The sequence below is a fragment of the Camelina sativa genome, chromosome 10 (assembly GCF_030686135.1).
Source record: "Camelina sativa cultivar CO46 ecotype springtype chromosome 10, ASM3068613v1".
Lineage (NCBI taxonomy): Eukaryota > Viridiplantae > Streptophyta > Magnoliopsida > Brassicales > Brassicaceae > Camelina > Camelina sativa.
In genome coordinates this window covers 24,218,173-24,236,768 of record NC_141889.1, presented here as the reverse complement: position 1 = coordinate 24,236,768, position 18,596 = coordinate 24,218,173, and the positions used below count along the sequence as shown (strand labels likewise).

The window sequence follows — 18,596 nt, the reverse complement described above, 5'->3', positions numbered from 1 at the left end:
TTGTTTATTATCTTTACTTTTTCTTTTTCATTTTTTTTTCTTATTTTTCTTTGTGGGATTCATTCTTTTTCTGGCTTTGCTTTCACACCGGGACGGTGTGAAGTAAGTCCGGGGGAGGGGTGTCTCCAGGTTACCAATGTCGATTTCTTTTGTTGTTTCTTTTTGATTTTTCTTTTCTTTGAGTCTTTTTATTCTAAAGAAAATTTTTTTTGGGAAACTATGATCATTTCTAGGAGTCTTTGCTTTGAATTAACACTCTTATGATTGCTTTAGTACTTTTGATTTTTGAATGAAGCTTGGAACGAACATGAGAAGAATCAACATGCCCCAAAAGACCCTCACTGAAGAGGACATTCAGTTGATCTTGCGTTGTCTCTAGCTTTGAAAGGACTTAACCGGATTTAACTTCTTTCCTTGGGGCTTCGCATATATCGGCCAAGAATCGTCCCTTCAAGCCTCACGAGACATGCATCTCCTTGCAAAGTATGCTTCCCCTCTCTCTTCCCTTCACTACTGAGTAAAAAAAAAACAGAAAAAGAGAAAAGAAAAGAAGAAGAAGAAGAGGAGGATATAGGTAATAAAGAAGTAAACCGAGGGTTGTGCGTAAACCCGTACATCCTTTGGAGCTCATGAAAACCTGTCCGCAAGAAAAGAGCAAAGGATTGATACAAATAAAACAATGATACCCTAGAAAATTAGGGAGAAATCAATCTTTTGGAAGTGAGAAAAGAGAGAGGAAATGGAGCATATGAAGGAAGTCTTGGGAACTTAAAGGTTGAAGGAGTCAAAAATTTCAATGATCGATACTCCCATGGTAAGACCGCACCTTTTTACTAATCTGATGTAGAGAGACAATGATGGGGAGACTGAAGGTTCTTTAAGGTTGTGGAGTTCGGAGTAGGGAGTGTTGATACTAATCATGGGCAAAGTACAAAAAGTAGTTCTTAATTTGATTTGATGAAGTGTGCAAAGAATAGGTTCCCAAGAATATGTGAGTTTTCACTTTCAAACATTTTCTCTGATCTTGAGTTTTTGTTTGTTCTTGCTTGAGGACAAGCAAAGATTCAAGTCCGGGGGAATTGACGTGTCGGTATTTTATAGGTTTTAACCATAGTTTTTAGGTTTGTTTTGAGTCTTTTATTGAGTCAAAGTGTGCTTTTAGAGTCTTTTTAGTCTTTTATGAGTTTATACAGGTTCTAGGTGACTTTGGAAGGAATCTGAGCGCTTTGGGATGAAAATAAGCATCTGGAACCAATTTGGTGAAGACTGATCGGACTAGCAAGCAGATGGAGCAAACACAGAAAAAGCATCCTGGATCGGCTGATCCACATTCAGATCCACCGACCCCGAGCCCGATACAATTTTTCTTTTTTCGTTTTAAACCGACTTTTAGGGTTTTATTTTAGTATTTAAGCACGAGGCACGACCTTTAGAAAGTCAACTTTTATTCTACGCAGCCTTTGAGCACTTGTAAACTTTGGGAGAAGATCTCTAATCCTTTTTGACACCTTGGAGAAGATTTCTAAACCCTATTTTCTATTTTTTTGCAATTCAATTATGCTTTCTTCATCTTTGATTTGTTGTTTCTGTTTCTCTATGGCTGAGTAGTTTATCTATTGGGTTTTGGGTTTCAAAGGGGTTTATAATTCTCTAATGATGGTGTTTTAGATTTGGGGTTGATCTCTTTTGTTCTTCATCTATAGTTGTTCTTAAAGCCTAAACTAGATTAGCTACCTAGTTTATGATCATAGGTTTAATTCATCGTGGCACCAAAAGTGTTGTTGAGTTGCTGGAAAATAACTTAGGTGAGCAAGGTGGACCTTAGCCAACAAAAGTTGAAGTTGAGGCACCTTGTGAACAGATCAAACTTGAACTTTTATTGCTTGTTTGGTTTGCGAGATCCAAACAACGGTTTAGGGTTTAGTGAATTCATTGCATAGATAGTTAACGCTGCGAAAGTAGGTTAGCTTTACAACCATGATTTGAGTTCTAGGACGGTGTCTAATGCATCCCCATCTAACCACCTTAGTCCGAGATTATATTCCCCATAGATTCCCTGTGCCCAATATTTCCTTTTTGATTTAGAAACAACTTATTTACTTTCCGTTTGTTTAATTATTACTTGCTTCACAAACTTCCTCTTTTGTCTTAGCTATATTTGATCTTCATAGTTTCATAGTGCAATTGTTTGGTCTCTGTGGATTCGATCCTGAAGTGTTACAACGATACCACTAGATCGTGGTGGAGTACACATTGGGTTTTAATTGACATGCTGATCAATTTGGCGCCGTTTCCGGGGACCAAACGTTGCCTTTGGAATTTTAGAATTGAACAGAAATTAGGTTCATCTTCTAGAAACTTGAATGCGTCTACAAGGTCTCGCAATTCTTCACTACAAGACCAGAACGTGGGTAAAGGGCTGTTACAGGAAAACACAGATTTAATTGCGAATACTTCGTGTTCTACTATTTCTAATCGAGCACCAGCTACAACAGAGGATCAAACGCTTTGTCGTTCTACACGTACACCATCATATCGTTGTTTCACTTGTGGAGAACCAGGTCACAGACAAACTGCATGTCCAAATCAATCAAGACGAGGTCTCTTAATTGAGGAATTTGATCCATCATATAGTACTTACAACGATGATGTTGAGGAGACAAATACCCTTGAGAACACATATCTTACCGGTGATACAGGTCCTCTTTTGGTGGTTCGCCGCATCTGTTTAGCACCCCAAGTTATGGAGGAACCATGGCTTCGCACAAATATTTTTCAGTTGACTTGTACGGTTAAAGGTAAAGTGTGTTGGTTCATTATTTACTCTGGTGCCTGCCACAACATAATCTCGGACTATGCAGTTCGCAAATTGGGCCTTCAAAAAGAAGCACATCCTTATCCATACAAACTCATGTGGATAAAAGAAGGGACAAAATCTCGAGTAACACATCGAGCGCTTGTTTCGTTCTCTATTGGTTCGATTTACAAGGATAAGATCTATTGTGATGTTTTGACTATGGACGTGAGTCACTTAATTTTTGGAAGACCATGGCATTATGATAGAGAAACCACTCATGACAGGAAGCGCAACTCTTATAGATTCATGTACGATAATCGAACAATCACATTGTTGCCAAAGGAACCTTCTGCGCCTTTGACCACGCCCCATAAGGATACTCCAATGACTAAGTCTTTGTTCAAACTCGCTTTGATCTGTTCTTGTGATACTTTGAAGAAGAGTTTCACCAGACCGGGTTTTCCTTTGCTTTACTCTCAGTTGCAAGTGATTGTTTACCAAGCTACTCTCCTAATCTTGCATTGAGCACGCTTTTACATGAGTTTCAAGATGTCTTTCCAACCAAGCTACCTAGTGAGCTTCCACCATACGTGATATCCAACATAATATTGATTTGGTTCCATGAGCTACGCTCCCTAATCGACCTCATTATCGGATGAGTCCACAAGATCATGAAGAACTAAGACGTCAAGTTGAAGATTTAGTGGCTAAAGGTCATATTCGCGAGAGTCTTAGTCCATGTGCAGGTCCCACTTTGTTGATTCCTAAAACAGATGGCTCTTGGTGTATGTGTGTTGATAGTCGTGCCTTCAATAAGATAACCGTACGTTACCGTTTTCCTATTCCACGACTAGACGACCTTCTTGACCAAATTGGTACTTCCAAAATCTTCTCAAAAATCGATCTCAAGAGCGTTATCATCAGATTCGGATTCGCCCCGGTGATGAATGGAAAACAGCTTTTAAGAATCGAGAAGGACTGTTTGAATGGCTTGTTATGCCTTTCGGGTTATCGGACGGCCCTAATACGTTTATGAGGGTAATAAATCAAGCGCTTCGTCCTTTCATTGGGAAGTTTGTGGTAATATATTTTGATGATATACTCATATTTCAGTTCTTCTTTGGATGATCATATTCATCATCTACGAGTAGTTTTAGGTGTCTTACGGAAAGAACGATTCTTTGCTGCAAAGCACAAATGTCATTTTGGAACAGATTGTGTCTTATTCTTTGATTATATGATTTCAAAGGATGGTTTATCTGTTGACGTGTCCAGGATAGAACCCATCAAGTCATGGCCTATCCCACAACAATTACAGACGTAAGAAGCTTCAACGGTCTTGCATCTTTTTATCTACGTTTTGTTCCGCATTTTGGCAGCATTATGGCTCCGATTGCGGACTGCATGCGTGAAGGAAATTTTGAGTGGACAGAAATGGCGCATCAAGCGTTTGAAGTCATTAAACACAAATTAACAACCACACCGGTTCTCGTTCTTCCCGATTTTTCCTTGAATTTTGAGTTGCATTGTGATGCTTCTAATCTAGGAATTGGAGTTGTTCTTAGTCAACAAACTCGATCCGTAGCTATTTTAATGATAAATTATCGGGTGCTCGAAGCCAGCACAACACATATGATGTGGAGTTCTATGCTATAGTCCAAGCCATAAAACATTGGAAGCATTATCTTTGTCACTGTGATTTTGTTCTCTTCACAGATCATGATGCTCTATGCTACCTTGATAGTCAAGCGAAGGTTTCATCTCGACATGCAGCGTGGATTGCATTTCTCCTACATTTCACATTTACAATTAAACATCAATCTGGAAAGCTGAACCGAGTTGCTGACGCTTTAAGCCATCGTCACAATCTTCTCACGACTATGCGTAATTCAGTTTCTGGATTTTCATCTATTGGTGAGTTGTACGTCACAGAACCGTATTTTGCTTGTATATGGGCTGAAGTGCAAAGTGGTATTCACAAAGATTTCATATTACAAGATGGTTTCTTGTTTAAAGGGAGCCAATTATGCATTCTTGATTGGGAACGAACAATAACAAAAAACAACAAGATAGTCCATGTGCAGTTCCCACTTTGTTGATTCCTAAAACAGATGGCTCTTGGTGTATGTGTTGATAATCGTGCCTTCAATAAGATAATCATACGTTACCATTTTCCTATTTCACGACTAGACGACCTTCTTGACCAAATTGGTACTTCCAAAATCTTCTCAAAAATCGATCTCATAAAGCGGTTATCATCATATTCGGATTCGCCTCGGTGATGAATGGAAAACAGCTTTTAAGACTCGAGAATGACTGTTTGAATGGCTTTTTATGTCTTGGTTATCGAACGCCCCTAGTACATTTATGAGGGTAATAAATCAAGTGTTTCGTCCTTTCATTGGGAAGTTTGTGGTAATATATATTTTAATGATATACTCATATTCAGTTCTTCTTTGGATGATCATATGCATCATCTCTGAGAAGTTTTAGGTGTCTTAAGGAAAAAACAATTCTTTGTTGCGAAGCACAAATGCCATTTTGGAACAGATTGTGTCTTATTCTTGGATTATATGATTTCAAAGGATTGTTTATCTGTTGACTTGTCCAAGAATCCATCAAGTCATGGCCTATCCCACGAAAAATTATAGAAGTAAGAAGCTTCCACGGTCTTGCATCTTTTTATCGACGTTTTTCTCCACATTTTAGCAGCATTATGGCTCTGATTACGGACTGCATGCGTGAAGGAAAGTTTGAGTGGACAGAAATGGGGGATCAAGCATTTGAAGTCATTAAACACAAATTAACAACCACACCGGTTCTCGTTCTTCCTGGTTTTTCCTTAAATTTTGAGTTGCATTGTAATGCTTCTAATCTTGGAATTGGAGCTGTTCTTAGTCAACAAACTCGATCCGTAGCCTATTTTAGTGAGAAATTATTGGGTGCTCAAAGCCGGTACAACACATATGATGTGGAGTTCTATGCTATAATCCAAGCCATAAAACATTGGAAGCATTATCTTTATCACCGTGATTTTGTTCTCTTCACAGATCATGATGCTCTACGCCACCTTGATAGTCAAGCGAAGGTTTCATCTCAACATGCAGCGTGGATTGCATTTCTCCAACAATTCACATTTACAAATAAACATCAATCTGGAAATCTGAACCGAGTCACTGACGCTTTAAGCCATCGTCACAATCTTCTCACAACTATGCATAATTCAGTTTCTGGCTTTTCCTCTTTTGGTGAGTTGTACGTCACAGATCCGTATTTTGCTTGTATATGGGCTGAAGTGAAAAGTGGTATTCACAAAGATTTCATATTACAAGATGGTTTCTTGTTTAAAGGGAACCAATTATGCATTCTTGATTGCAGCCTTTGTTTGAAAATCCTTGAAGAACCCCACTCCGAAGGACATGTTAGACGAGACCGAAATCTCCAACTAGTTACGACATGTTACTTTTAGCCTTCTCTTCGAAGGGATGTTGAGCGATTTGTTGAAAGGTGTCGTGCAAGTCAACAAGCTAAAGGCAAGGCGCCTAATGCTGGTTTATACATGCCTTTAACAATTCCTACACAGCCATGGATTGATATTAGTATGGATTTTGTACTCGGCCTTCCTCGTACTCAAAGAGGTAACGATTCAATTTTTGTGATTGTTGATCACTTCTCATAAATGTCTTATTTTTTGCCATGTAAACAAACAACTGATACTGTCTAAGTGGCACAATTGTTCTTTCATGAAATTTACCATCTTCATGGCCTCCCTACCTCCATTGTTTCGGATCGCGACACTCGTTTCCAGAGCTATTTTTGGCGTTTGGTGTGAAAGATCCTTGGACAAGTCTTAACATCAGCTCCGCTTATCATCCACAAACGGATGGTCAAACCGAAGTCACAAATTGAGCCTTGGGTACTATGTTGCGTAGTCATGTCAGCAATAACATCAAGACGTGGGAATCGAAGTTACCACTGGTCGAGTTTGCACATAATCATGCCAACAACAAAACCTTGGGGTTCAACCCTTTTCATGTGGTTTATGGGATTATGCCTCGAAGTCCTTTGGATTTGTCTACGATGCCAGATAAATCACATCTCCATGGACAAGCAGTGGACTTTGTGGAAAATTTATAGATCTTTCATCAACAAGCACACAACCATTTGGAGTCTTCAGTACGTTCTTATAAACAAGCCGCCGATAAGCATCGCCGTGAAGTGAATTACCAGCCATGTGATCTTGTGTGGGTGGTCTTGACAAAGGACCGATTTTCGGTGCGAGAATACAACAAGTTGAAGTCTCATAAGATAGGACATGTGGAGATCATTCACCGTATCAATGCAAATGCGTATAAGCTTCGATTGCCGGATCATATTCGAACATCGGACGTCTTCAACATAAAACATTTATTTCCTTATCATGGGGGCAATAATGAGCCAGATTGGGGGTCAAATCTTCTTCTACCCTGGAAGATCTGATGTAGAAAATCTTTAAGTATTACACAAGCTTCTAGAATTCTCTGTTTTCCTTCTTGTTTTTGTTAGTTTTCTATTTTTTTGTTGATCTTCCTTTTGTCTCAAATTTATATTTCTTTTAGGTTTTCCTTTTCAGGTTGATTTAGCTGCTCTATAAATAAGACCTCTAATTCTTGTAAAGAGAAAAATCCTTGAATTGAATTAATAAAGAGTTATCTTACAAATTTGAGTTTTGCAAAATAGCTTATTCTTTCAAGTCTCAAACCTTTGCTTTTCGTGTAGTAAAACAGAGTTTTTCCTCTGTTTTTCGTGAAGAAAACATAGAATCTTGTTTCTTTAGCTTCCCGGGAACGTAAAAAACAAGTCTTTTTTTTTCTTTTCGTGCTTCTGCTTCATCAAAAATACTTGGATTCACCCTTAGGATGAACCCTTTTGTTCAACTTTTTTATATTCAACCAATCAGATTATGCCAGCTAAAAAATGAATAAATTTAAAATTTCATATTTTTTATTTTTAAATATATTTTTATATATATATTAAGTTTGATTTACAAGGTTATATGCTGGTTTAGGTTTATAAATAAAATTTATATTTTACAATTAAATGATACGTGAGTTTAGGTTTATAAATAAAAATTATGGTTTTAGTTTGGATTTATAAATTAAAGGAGGGTTAGTGTTTTGATTTTATAATTATTCAGAATTATATGTCGGTTTGGGTTGACAAATGAAAATTAAAATTTAGATTTTATAATTAAAATAGAATATTATATGTCGATTTGGGTTGATAAATGAGAACTAGGGTTTATATTTTTATAACTAAATAAAGTTATATATTAGTTTGAGTTTATAAAGGAGAATTAAGGTTTAGATTTACTTAAATTAATATTTTTTAATTTTGGTTAATGACTTTTTAAAATATCTATTAATATCTATTTTATTTAATATGACATGGCATTATTTGATTGGTTTAAATATGAGAGTTGAATGAACAAGTATCTTTCTAATGTTTGTATTTTAATGAAATCTAAAATTCTATTGAAAAATTTCATAGATATCATGATATGAACATTTTCTTATCAAATTCAATCATTTTTGTTTAATTTATATATAGTTATATTATATGCTATATACATGTGTTTGATATCATTATGATGACTAACTAAATTTATATGCCAAATACATGTCAATTTTTCATACACAAGTAAGAGTTAATGTATAAATAAAAAATGTAAGTAATAATTATTAATAATGAATGTAATATACTAATGTAGCATGGTGATATGTCTGAGTCCTTTCTTTTTCTTACTGATAAGATTTGGGTTAGTTACTTATCAAGCCCACTACATATTTAAATGTCTCATTATTATAACCCTACTAAAATCATTAAATGCCATAAAATGCACAACTTTATCAAATAACCTAATGTTTCATCTCAAATAGACCAAGTAAACCATTGCAGTCTTGTCCATCAATTCATCACAGTTGGCAGCATGCGATTGCGATGCATGCATCTCAAACTCGGGAGAGTCTGTGACAGCAAGTGGGACAGTTGTAGAAACAGACAAACATGATTTTGAAATTGTGAGAATCTCTTTGGCATATCTTCTTTGTATGGATTCTATAAAGTTTTGTGGCTAATATCAGGTCTGTAGATAAGCACAGTAAAGATCTTGTACTAAAGAGAGAGAGGGCTGTTGGCTGTTGCAATCTTTGCGTGATGTTAAAAAAAAGTCAGACCAAAGTGGGCTGATGAAAAGTAAGTTGGCCAAAAAAGGAAGGTACAGTTTTATTTCAAGAAAAAGAGTGGTTAAACTTTTAGTCCGTTATGGAGCAAATCGATCAGAGCATCCATTTCATGTTTCTTGAGAGAGAAGCCAACCTCCACACCGCCTTTTCTATCTCTATTCTCCGCCAAGGAAATCGCTTCGCCTTGATCAATTGACACAACCACCACTTTCTCCGGTCTGCCCCACCCGAAATCCATCCCGTATACACTAAACCGGGTTGACCCGGCAACAGAAACAATTTTTGTACCTAGTGGAATACTACTAAAAAACTCTACATAATCTGGGATATTCCACACAACACTCTCCTCCAATTCCTCAGCCAACCCGCTCACTAATCTTGCAGAAGCCAAAAACCCTTCTTCACCCATAAACGTATCTGCGGTTAATGGAATTCTATACGTACTGACGGCGCAGTTACCGAAATAACTCGACGGGATCGGCGGAGTTACTATTTTTCGACAATCAGCAGCAAACACAAACCCGACAGGTTCATTTGGATCTCCACCTCGAGCTCTAAATAAGCAAGTTAAAGCATATGAGTATGTAATCACAAACGTCGACAAACGAAGCACCTTTGACAGGGGGAAGGACTCTCTCTTGAGCCTCTCCCGAAACGTTTGGATATCTTCGGGAGTGAGCTCAAGAGTGTACCGAACTGCGTCAGGACTAATCACGGGAGACGGAGGAAGCTTTAAACTCTTGGGGTTTTCTGGTTCTTTACCGCCCATGAACGTTTTCACTAAAGTCTGCCATGAGTTCAAAACTTTTATATCGCCATTTGGTGGACCTTTTATGACCGTGCGATCGTAAAACGGAGTCAGATCTTTGGGTAGAGAGGAATCTTGATGTTTACATATGTGCGCCCAAGATTTGAGAAAACTGGTTGTCGTTTTCCCATCTAAAACGCCATGGTGTGCAGTTACGCCTACGCAAAACCCTTGGTTTGGAAACAGCGTGACTTGAAACGACATGACCGAAGCCGAGTCGTCGGAGCTTTGTAACTCAGGGACTAACGGGTGCAACTCGGTGGAGAAGAATGGTTCCTTACCGGTTAAACGGGAGAAATCGGCGTTTGACTCGGCGACGGTGAATGAAACGGCGTCGTTTGGAGAGTAGACGATGCTCGGTTTGAGATCGAGTGGTTCCCATACGAGTTTGCCGGCGAGTGGGAGATAGTGAGAGAGGGATGAGGAGAGAGAGGCTTTGAGGTTTGGCACGATGGCTGAGTCGAAAAATGAGCGAGTTGCTTCAGTGAGTCGAAAGAAGATGACTCGTTCGACTGGATGGTGCTTGAACCAGAGAAGGTCGAAGAAAGTGAGTGGGAGAGTGAGTGACTCGGACGAGTCTGAGATTGAAGGAGAGACTCGCTCCACGTTGATGATATTTACTGATGAATCCATTTCTTGTACTATTGATGGGAATAATACAACAGAGCCACTCATTATATATATATTAAAAAATATTAAATCATGAATCCAAAGCCAAAACTGGTCAATTTTTAACATTTTTTCTCTATTTTTTTTTTCAAATTTTGATGATGAAAATTGATCATTTCATCATATCAATTATTATTGATTGGTTATTAAATATATATTTGAAAATTATTAACCTGACACATACCATAGAAAACTCATTTGTTCAATATTATTTGAATTATCTCTACCATTCTCTTGCATTTTTAGCTCTAAACAATTCTATTGTTGGCCAGTAAATTTAACACAAAATGAAACATTACATATTGTATCAACTTATTTTTTGCCTTCATATGATTATCTCCTGTTTTACGTGTGCGAATGTTTTGTTGATTACTGCTTTATCATCAGAACTTCACTCCCAAGAATGAGAATTCGCAGCTTAAAGCCAAAGACTTTGGCTTATCAAACTTTTTCAGACCAGGTTCATCATCACACATTTTACTTTGGCTTAAGAAAGCTTGATTCATCATGTATATTCGTTAATGAGTTTGTGATAGTCTCTTGTTGTTTGTGATAAAATGCTACAAAGTTTTATTGGTCACCTGTTTGTGATAGTCTCTTTTTATCAAAAATGTATTTACTTGATAAAATGTCGACAAGCGAAGCTCCTGTGAGGATCCGAAAGATGAGGAGGAAAACTCTCTCGTCAGTCCCTAACGAAGCGTTTCGATATTTTCACAAAGAGTGAGCGCAAGAGTGTATTAGAAAAATTCGGGACCAATCTCGAGTGATGGTTGAAGCATTACACCCTGTAGAAATAAAATAAAATTAGGAAGAGTCTGTGACAGCAAGTGGTACAGCTATAGAAACAGACGAACATGATTTTGAAATTGTAAGAATCTCTTTGGCATATCTTCTTTGTATGGATTCTATAAAATTTTGTGGCTAATATCAGGTCTGTAGATAAGCACAGTAAAGATCTTGTACTAGACAAAGAGAGGGCTGTTACAATCTTTGCGTGATGCCAAAAAAAAGAAAGACCAAAGTGGGTTGGTGAAAAGTAAGTTGGCCAAAAAGGAATGTTGAGAATGAAATAAGGGGTATGTAAAACCAAAAATAGATAAAAATAGACTAAAGAGACGGAAAAATGCCGGCAGGTCATGGAGTTCGTGCCAGAACGAGGAATCTGTTCGCGAGGCCGTTAAGAAAGAAGGGTTACATTCCACTCTCGACTTACTTAAGGACCTTCAAGGTCGGCGATTACGTCGTTGTTAAGGTGAATGGTACGATCCACAAGCGTATGCCTCACAAGTTCTATCATGGTCGTACTGGTCGCATCTGCAACGTCACCAAACCCGCCGTCGGTGTTGAAGTCAACAAACAGATTGGCAATAGGATCCTAAGGAAGAGGATTCATGTGCGTGTGGAGCAATCAAGGTGTGCTGAGGAGTTCAAGCTGAGGAAGAAGAAGAATGATGAGCTCAAAGCTGCAGCCATAGCCAATGGTGAGACAATAAGCACCAAGAGACAGCCTAAAGGACCCAAACCAGGAGTCATGGTCGAAGAAATGACCTTGGAGACTGTGACTCCAATCCCTTACGATGTTGTCAACGATCTCAAGGGAGGCTATTAGTTCTCTGCTTTCTTATGTTTTGGAAGCTCCTCTGTCTTCATATGTTTTGTAGTGACTTGAAACTTTGTTTTCGACTAAGAATATTTTATATAACAGGAGTTTGCAGTAAAAAAAAAAAAGAAGAAAAAAATAGACTAGTTTGTTTTTCTATGTATTGTAACATATGTTTAGAAGTATGTATAATGTAATATATTTATGTTTTTATAAGATGTATTGTAATTATAATTTATAGTTTTATTATTCTTATTTTGTATAAATACTAACCAACATTTGTTACATTATAAATTATATTAAAAAAACACATTTTCTATAAATAATTAACTTTTAATTCTTAATACACTCATATTTAAGGTTCACCAATAGAAGGAGAAAACCTAATATACATAGTTAGTGACCCACCTACTATGGAGGAGTGAACCTTCGATGTAATTTATCTATGTTATATGGAGAGGTTGAAGCTTTTAGTTTGGGCGATGAAGTGTATGATTTGGTGCGGGCAATAGCGACGTAGTTTTACTCACTGACTACTTAGACCTGTGTTTTCTCCTTCCGAATGACCGGTCTTCTCAATTTATTCGGACCAGATCAAGTGTGACAAAGAAGAGTTCTCTACTTTTTCTTTTTCTCTTATTTTTGTAGCGCAAATGCTAAAGCGAATTTCTTGACATAAAAAAATTGTACCGAACCACGGTATGTTAGCTTTGTAAACAATTTTTTTTCGAGTTGACTTCCTTTGAGCTAATCTATTAAAGCTGTCAGACAAAAAAAAAAAATATATATATATATATATATATAATATACATAGTTAGTGAGGTTTAAATTAAACTAGTATTAAATTTAATGTTAATTTAAAGTTAACAAACCCATTAAGGGCTGTTTAATGATGATGCTCTAATAAGGTTTTACCATTGGAGAAGTCATTGAAAAATCTCTTAATGAAGTTCTTAAGTTTAAAAAATGTGAAAATTATAATAAATTATACTACTGGAGATGCTCTTACAATTTTATTTTGAAGAAAAGAGTGGTCAAACTTTTAGTCCGTTATGGAGCAAATCAATGAGAGCATCCATTTCATGTTTCTTGAGAGAGAAGCCAACCTCCACACCGCCATTTCCATCTCTACTCTCCGCCAAGGAAATCGCTTCGCCTTGATCAATCGACACAACCACCACTTTCTCCGGTCTTCCCCATCCTAAATCCAACCCGTATACTCCGAACCGGGTCGAACCCGAAACAGATAGAAACTGTGCTCCTTTTGGAAGACTTCTAGATAACTCAACAACATCTGGGATCTTCCACACCACACCCTCGTCCAGTCCCTCAACCAATTCGCTCACCAACCTTGTAGAAGCCAAAAACCCTTCTTCACCCATAAACGTATCTGCAGTTAATGACATTCTACCAACACCAATGGCGCAATTACCGAAATAACTCGATGGGATCGGTGGAGTGACTATATTTCGACAATCCGCAGCAAACACACACCCGACAGGTCTATTGGGATCTCCACCTCGAGCTCTAACTACGCAAGTTAACGCATATGAATATGTTATCACAAACGTCGACAAACGAAGCTGTGTTGACGAGGAAGAGGAGGATGATGACTCTCTCTTGAGCCTCTCCCGAAGCGTTTGGATATCTACGGGAGTGAGCTCAAGAGTGTACCGAACTGTGTCAGGACTAATCACCGGCGACGGACGAAGCTGTAAACTCTTGGGGTTTTCTGGTTCTTTACCGATGAACATTTTGACTAAACTGTGCCATGAGTTCAAAATCATTATATCGCCACTTGGTGGACTTTTTATGACCGTGCGATCGTAAAACGGAATCAGATCGTGAGGTAGAGAAGAATCTTGATGTTTACATATGTGCGCCCAAGATTTGAGAAAACTGGTTGTCGTTTTCCCATCTAAAACGGCATGATGTGCTGCTACGCCGATGCAAAACCCTTGGTTTGGAAACAGCGTGACTTGAAACGACATGACTGAGGCCGAGTCGTCGGAGATTTGTAACTCAGGGACTAACGGGTGCAACTCGGTGGAGAAGAATGGTTCTTTACCAGTTAAACGGGAGAAATCGGCGTTTGACTCGGCGACGGTGAATGAAACGGCATTGTTTGGAGAGTAGACGACGCTCGGTTTGGGATCAAGTTGTTTCCAGACGAGTTGGCCGACGAGGGGGAGAAAATGAGAGAGGGATAATGAGAGAGAGGTTTTGAGGTTGGGGACGATGACTGAGTCGAAAAAAGTGCGAGTGGCTGCGGTGAGTCGAAAGAAGATGACTCGTTTGACTGCAAGCATTTTGAACCAGATAAGGTCGAAGAAAGTGAGTGGGAGAGTGAGTGACTCGGACGAGTCTGAGTTTGAGGGAGAGACTCGCTCCACGTTGATGATATTTACTGATGAATCCATTTCTTGTAGTATTGATGGAAATCCTAATACAGTATCGTCGTTTGTATATATATGAGATAAATATTATTACTGTAAGTAAAAAAGGATAACACAACAGAGCCACTCATTATTTACATATTAAAAAATATTGAATCATGAATCCAAAGCCAAAACGGGTCAACTGTTTACAATTTTTAACATTTTTTCTCTATTTTTTTTTTTCAAATTTTGATGATGAAAATTGTTCATTTCATCATATCAATTATTGATTGGTTATTAAATATATATTTGAAAATTATTAACCTCACACATACCATAGAAAACTCATTTGATATATTGATTATATTCTAATAAAAGTAGTCATCTTTGTTTGATACACTTCATTTCATTGTTTCAATTGTGTTTTTTTTTATGTCGGCACAATTTGTTTTTTTATGTCGGCACATTTCTTCGTTCCCGCTTACTTTGTTCAATTTTTTTTTTTTTTTGGGTTTAAAACTTTGTTCAAATTTTTTTCAATTATCTCTACCATTCTCATGCATTTTTAGCTTCTAAACAATTCTATTGTTGGCTTCTAAACTTTGTTCAAAATTTAACAGAAAATGAAACATTACATATTGTATCAACTTATTTTACGTATCATTCTATTTCATCATGGATCGCACACAAACAGTCGAGACCTCAAAAAATTTTGTTGGACTGATATCGGAACAAAAATTCCAATACACCAACCTACCATACCTCAAATAAAAGCTACAATACATCCATCAACAAACAGGAGATCAGTTTTATTCATGTAAAGGAAAGGTGTCCATGATGGAGCAAATCAATTAGTCCGTCCATTTCTTGTTTCTTGCGTAAGAAGGCAACCTCCACACTACTCTCCGCCAAAGAAATCACATTTTCTTCACCAGTATAGATACAATCATCACTTTATCAGGTCTACCCCATCCGAAAATAGAATTCAAATAGATACTCCAAATCTACCGAGAAACCATATCCAATCGTTCTATTCGGTTCTCCACCTCGAGCTCTTATGAAGCACACACTATGGCGTACGAGTAAGCAATAACAAATGTCGATCATTATGACCGTGCTCTCCCGAAGGGTTTGGATATCTTCAGGAGTGAGCTCAAGAGTGTACCGCGCTGCGTCAGGACTAATCACCGGGGACGGACAGAGCTTTAAACTCTTGGGGTTTTCTGGTTCTTTACCGGTGAACATTTTGACCAAAGTGTGCCATGAGTTCAAAATCTTTATATCGCCATTTGATGGACTGTTTATGACCGTGCGATCGTAAAACGGAATCAGATCCTGAGGTAAAGAAGAATCTTGATGTTTACATATGTGCGCCCAAGATTTGAGAAAACTGATTGTCGTTTTCCCATCTAAAACGGCATGATGTGCTGTTACGCCGATGCAAAGCCCTGTTATAAGTGAAACTCCGTCGAGATTATCATTCACATAGAAAGGTATATATAGAGTACAATGTGTGGAGATAGGATCGTATCTATACTAAGAGATATTCTAGAGATATTCCTATTAACATATATCCAAGATCTCATAGGATCTTAACTATCTAACTAACACGCCCCCGCACTCTGATCGTCGGTGTACCGGAGGAGCGGACGTTCAGACTGTCCCGGAAACTCAAGAATAGTGGCGAGGGTAATCCTTTGGTGAAGATGTCCGCTAACTAGTGTGCGGATGGGACATGTAAAACTTTAATCTCACCGACGGCCACCTTATCACGAACAAAGTGGATGTCGATTTCAATGTGCTTCGTCCGTTGGTGCATAACCGGATTGGAGGACATGTAGACTGCACTAACATTGTCACAATACACAAGAGTTGCCTTCGGGATATGAATGTGCATTTCAGCAAGAAGACCCCGTAACCACGTCGCTTCAGCAACAACGTTCGCAACACCCCTATATTCAGCCTCAGCACTGGATCGAGACGTCGTGGCTTGTCGTTTGGCAGACCATGCAACGAGGCTATCACCAAGAAAGACACCATAGCCAGAAGTGGACCGTCGCGTGTCAGGGCAACCGATCCAATCAGCGTCGGTGTAGGCAACCATGTCAATGATGGAGGAACAGTGAATTTGGAGGCCATGTGAAAGAGTGCCTTTAACGTAACGGAGGATTCGCTTCAAGGCAGTAAGATGTGACTCTCGGGGATCATGCATGAACAAACAAACTTGCTGAACTGCATAAGCAATGTCCGGTCGAGTGAACGTAAGGTATTGAAGGGCGCCCGCCAGACTTCGATAAAGTGATGGATCCTTGACCAGAGCGCCAGTCGCAGCGGCAAGCTTAGCCTTTGTATCAACCGGCGTTTGACTGATATTGCAATTAGTCATACCGGCTCGATGAAGGATATCTGCGGCGTAGTTGTGTTGGCTCAAAAATAAACCGGAGGCGTTGCGTGTGACCGAGATGCCGAGAAAGTAGTGAAGGAACCCGAGATCCGACATTTCGAATTCCGTACTGAGAGAAGCGATGATGCAGCGAAGGAGCTGGTCAGAAGAAGCAGTAACGATGATGTTATCTACGTAGAGGAGAAGATATGCTTGATCTAGACCATGGCGGTAGATGAATAGAGAGGGATCCAATATGCTTTGCTTAAAGCCAATACGACGAGCGTACGTAGCAAACCGAGTATTCCAGGTGCGAGGCGCCTGCTTGAGTCCATACAGAGAGCGGCGGAGAAGGCAAACATGGTCGGGTTTAGACTTGTCAACAAATCCCGGAGGCTGGTGCATGTAGACCGTTTCCTTGAGATCACCATGGAGGAAAGCGTTTTTCACGTCCAACTGATGAAGCGGCCAATCTCGAGCTACCGCAACATAAAGAACAACGCGTATGGTTGCCGGTTTAACCACGGGGCTAAACGTTTCATCACAATCGATTCCGAGTTGTTGTGACTTCCCATTAGCGACCAACCGAGACTTGTAGCGGGTGAGCTTGCACTACGCATCAAATTTATGCCTGAAAAGCCACATAGAACGCACAATATTAGTAGCCTTTGGCCGGGGCACAAGATCCCACATACGCCTTTTAATCTGAGCATTATACTCTTGTGTCATAGAATCATTCCAAAACGGATCCTTTGCAGCCTGAATATGTGATGTTGGTAATGGCGAAATTACATCTGTATGGAGACATAATGGAATTCGTGGTTTAACGATACCACTTTTGCTACGGGTGACCATCGGATGTGCGGGGGGAACGATATTTGGTATAGGTGGCTCCACAGGTGGAGTGATGGTCAACTGTGGAATGGGAGGCACGGGAAGGATCTGTTTAGGCACAGGAATCGGTGGGATAGTGGCTGAGGAAAATGCCGAAAAAGGAAACACCGATTCATCAAAGGTTACGTGACGGGAGAGTATGATCTTACGGGTTGCAATATCCATGCAGCGATAGCCTTTGTGATTCATTGGGTACTCGAGGAAGATACAGGGAGTGGACCGTGGCGCCAGCTTGTGTGGAGAAGTGGCCAGTGTGTTCGGATAGCATAAGCACCCGAATGTGCAAAGGTAATCGTACCGTGGTGGAATGTTGAACAGCTTCGTGTATGGCACCTCACTGTTAATCACCGAAGAAGGAAGGAGATTGATTGTGTAAACGGCAGTGAATAGAGCCTCAACCCAATACGAGAGTGGTAGTGATGCTTGGTGGAGGAGGGTACGAACGAGGTTGTTGATTATGTGTAGTGTCCGTTCCGCCCGACCGTTTTGTTGAGACGTGTGAGGACAAGAGAAGCGGATCGTTGTACTGACCGAGGATAAGTGTGCTAAGAACTCCCGATTATTGTACTCACCACCGTTGTCGCATTGAATGGATTTGATGGTGCGGTTGAATTGTGTTTTAACATACGCAGAGAAGTGTAGGTAATTACCGAATGTATCACTCTTTCGCTGCAATGGATAAACCCATATGAAATGTGTGTAATGGTCAATGAACATGAGATAATACTTGATACCAGTAACACTCAAAACGGGAGATGTCCAAATATCAGAATGAATAAGATCAAATGGTTGAGAAACAGAACTGTTTGATGAATAAAACGGAAACCAGATGTGTTTACC

General features: G+C 39.1%; 3 pseudogenes across 3 annotated transcripts; 1 reads left to right on the top strand and 2 right to left on the bottom strand.

The window, feature by feature from the left end:
- Window positions 1-8,969: 8,969 nt before the first annotated feature.
- LOC104719572 (phenolic glucoside malonyltransferase 1 pseudogene) lies at window positions 8,970-11,257 on the bottom strand (annotated as a pseudogene). Its single transcript, XR_015568626.1, has one exon. The product of XR_015568626.1 is annotated as a phenolic glucoside malonyltransferase 1 pseudogene (transcript).
- Window positions 11,258-11,445: 188 nt separating this feature from the next.
- On the top strand, window positions 11,446-12,312 carry LOC104774690 (large ribosomal subunit protein eL21z/eL21y pseudogene; annotated as a pseudogene). Its single transcript, XR_015568627.1, has one exon. The product of XR_015568627.1 is annotated as a large ribosomal subunit protein eL21z/eL21y pseudogene (transcript).
- A 713-nt stretch (window positions 12,313-13,025) lies between these two features.
- Window positions 13,026-14,534, bottom strand: LOC104719568 (phenolic glucoside malonyltransferase 1 pseudogene; annotated as a pseudogene). Its single transcript, XR_015568220.1, has one exon. The product of XR_015568220.1 is annotated as a phenolic glucoside malonyltransferase 1 pseudogene (transcript).
- Window positions 14,535-18,596: the final 4,062 nt, after the last annotated feature.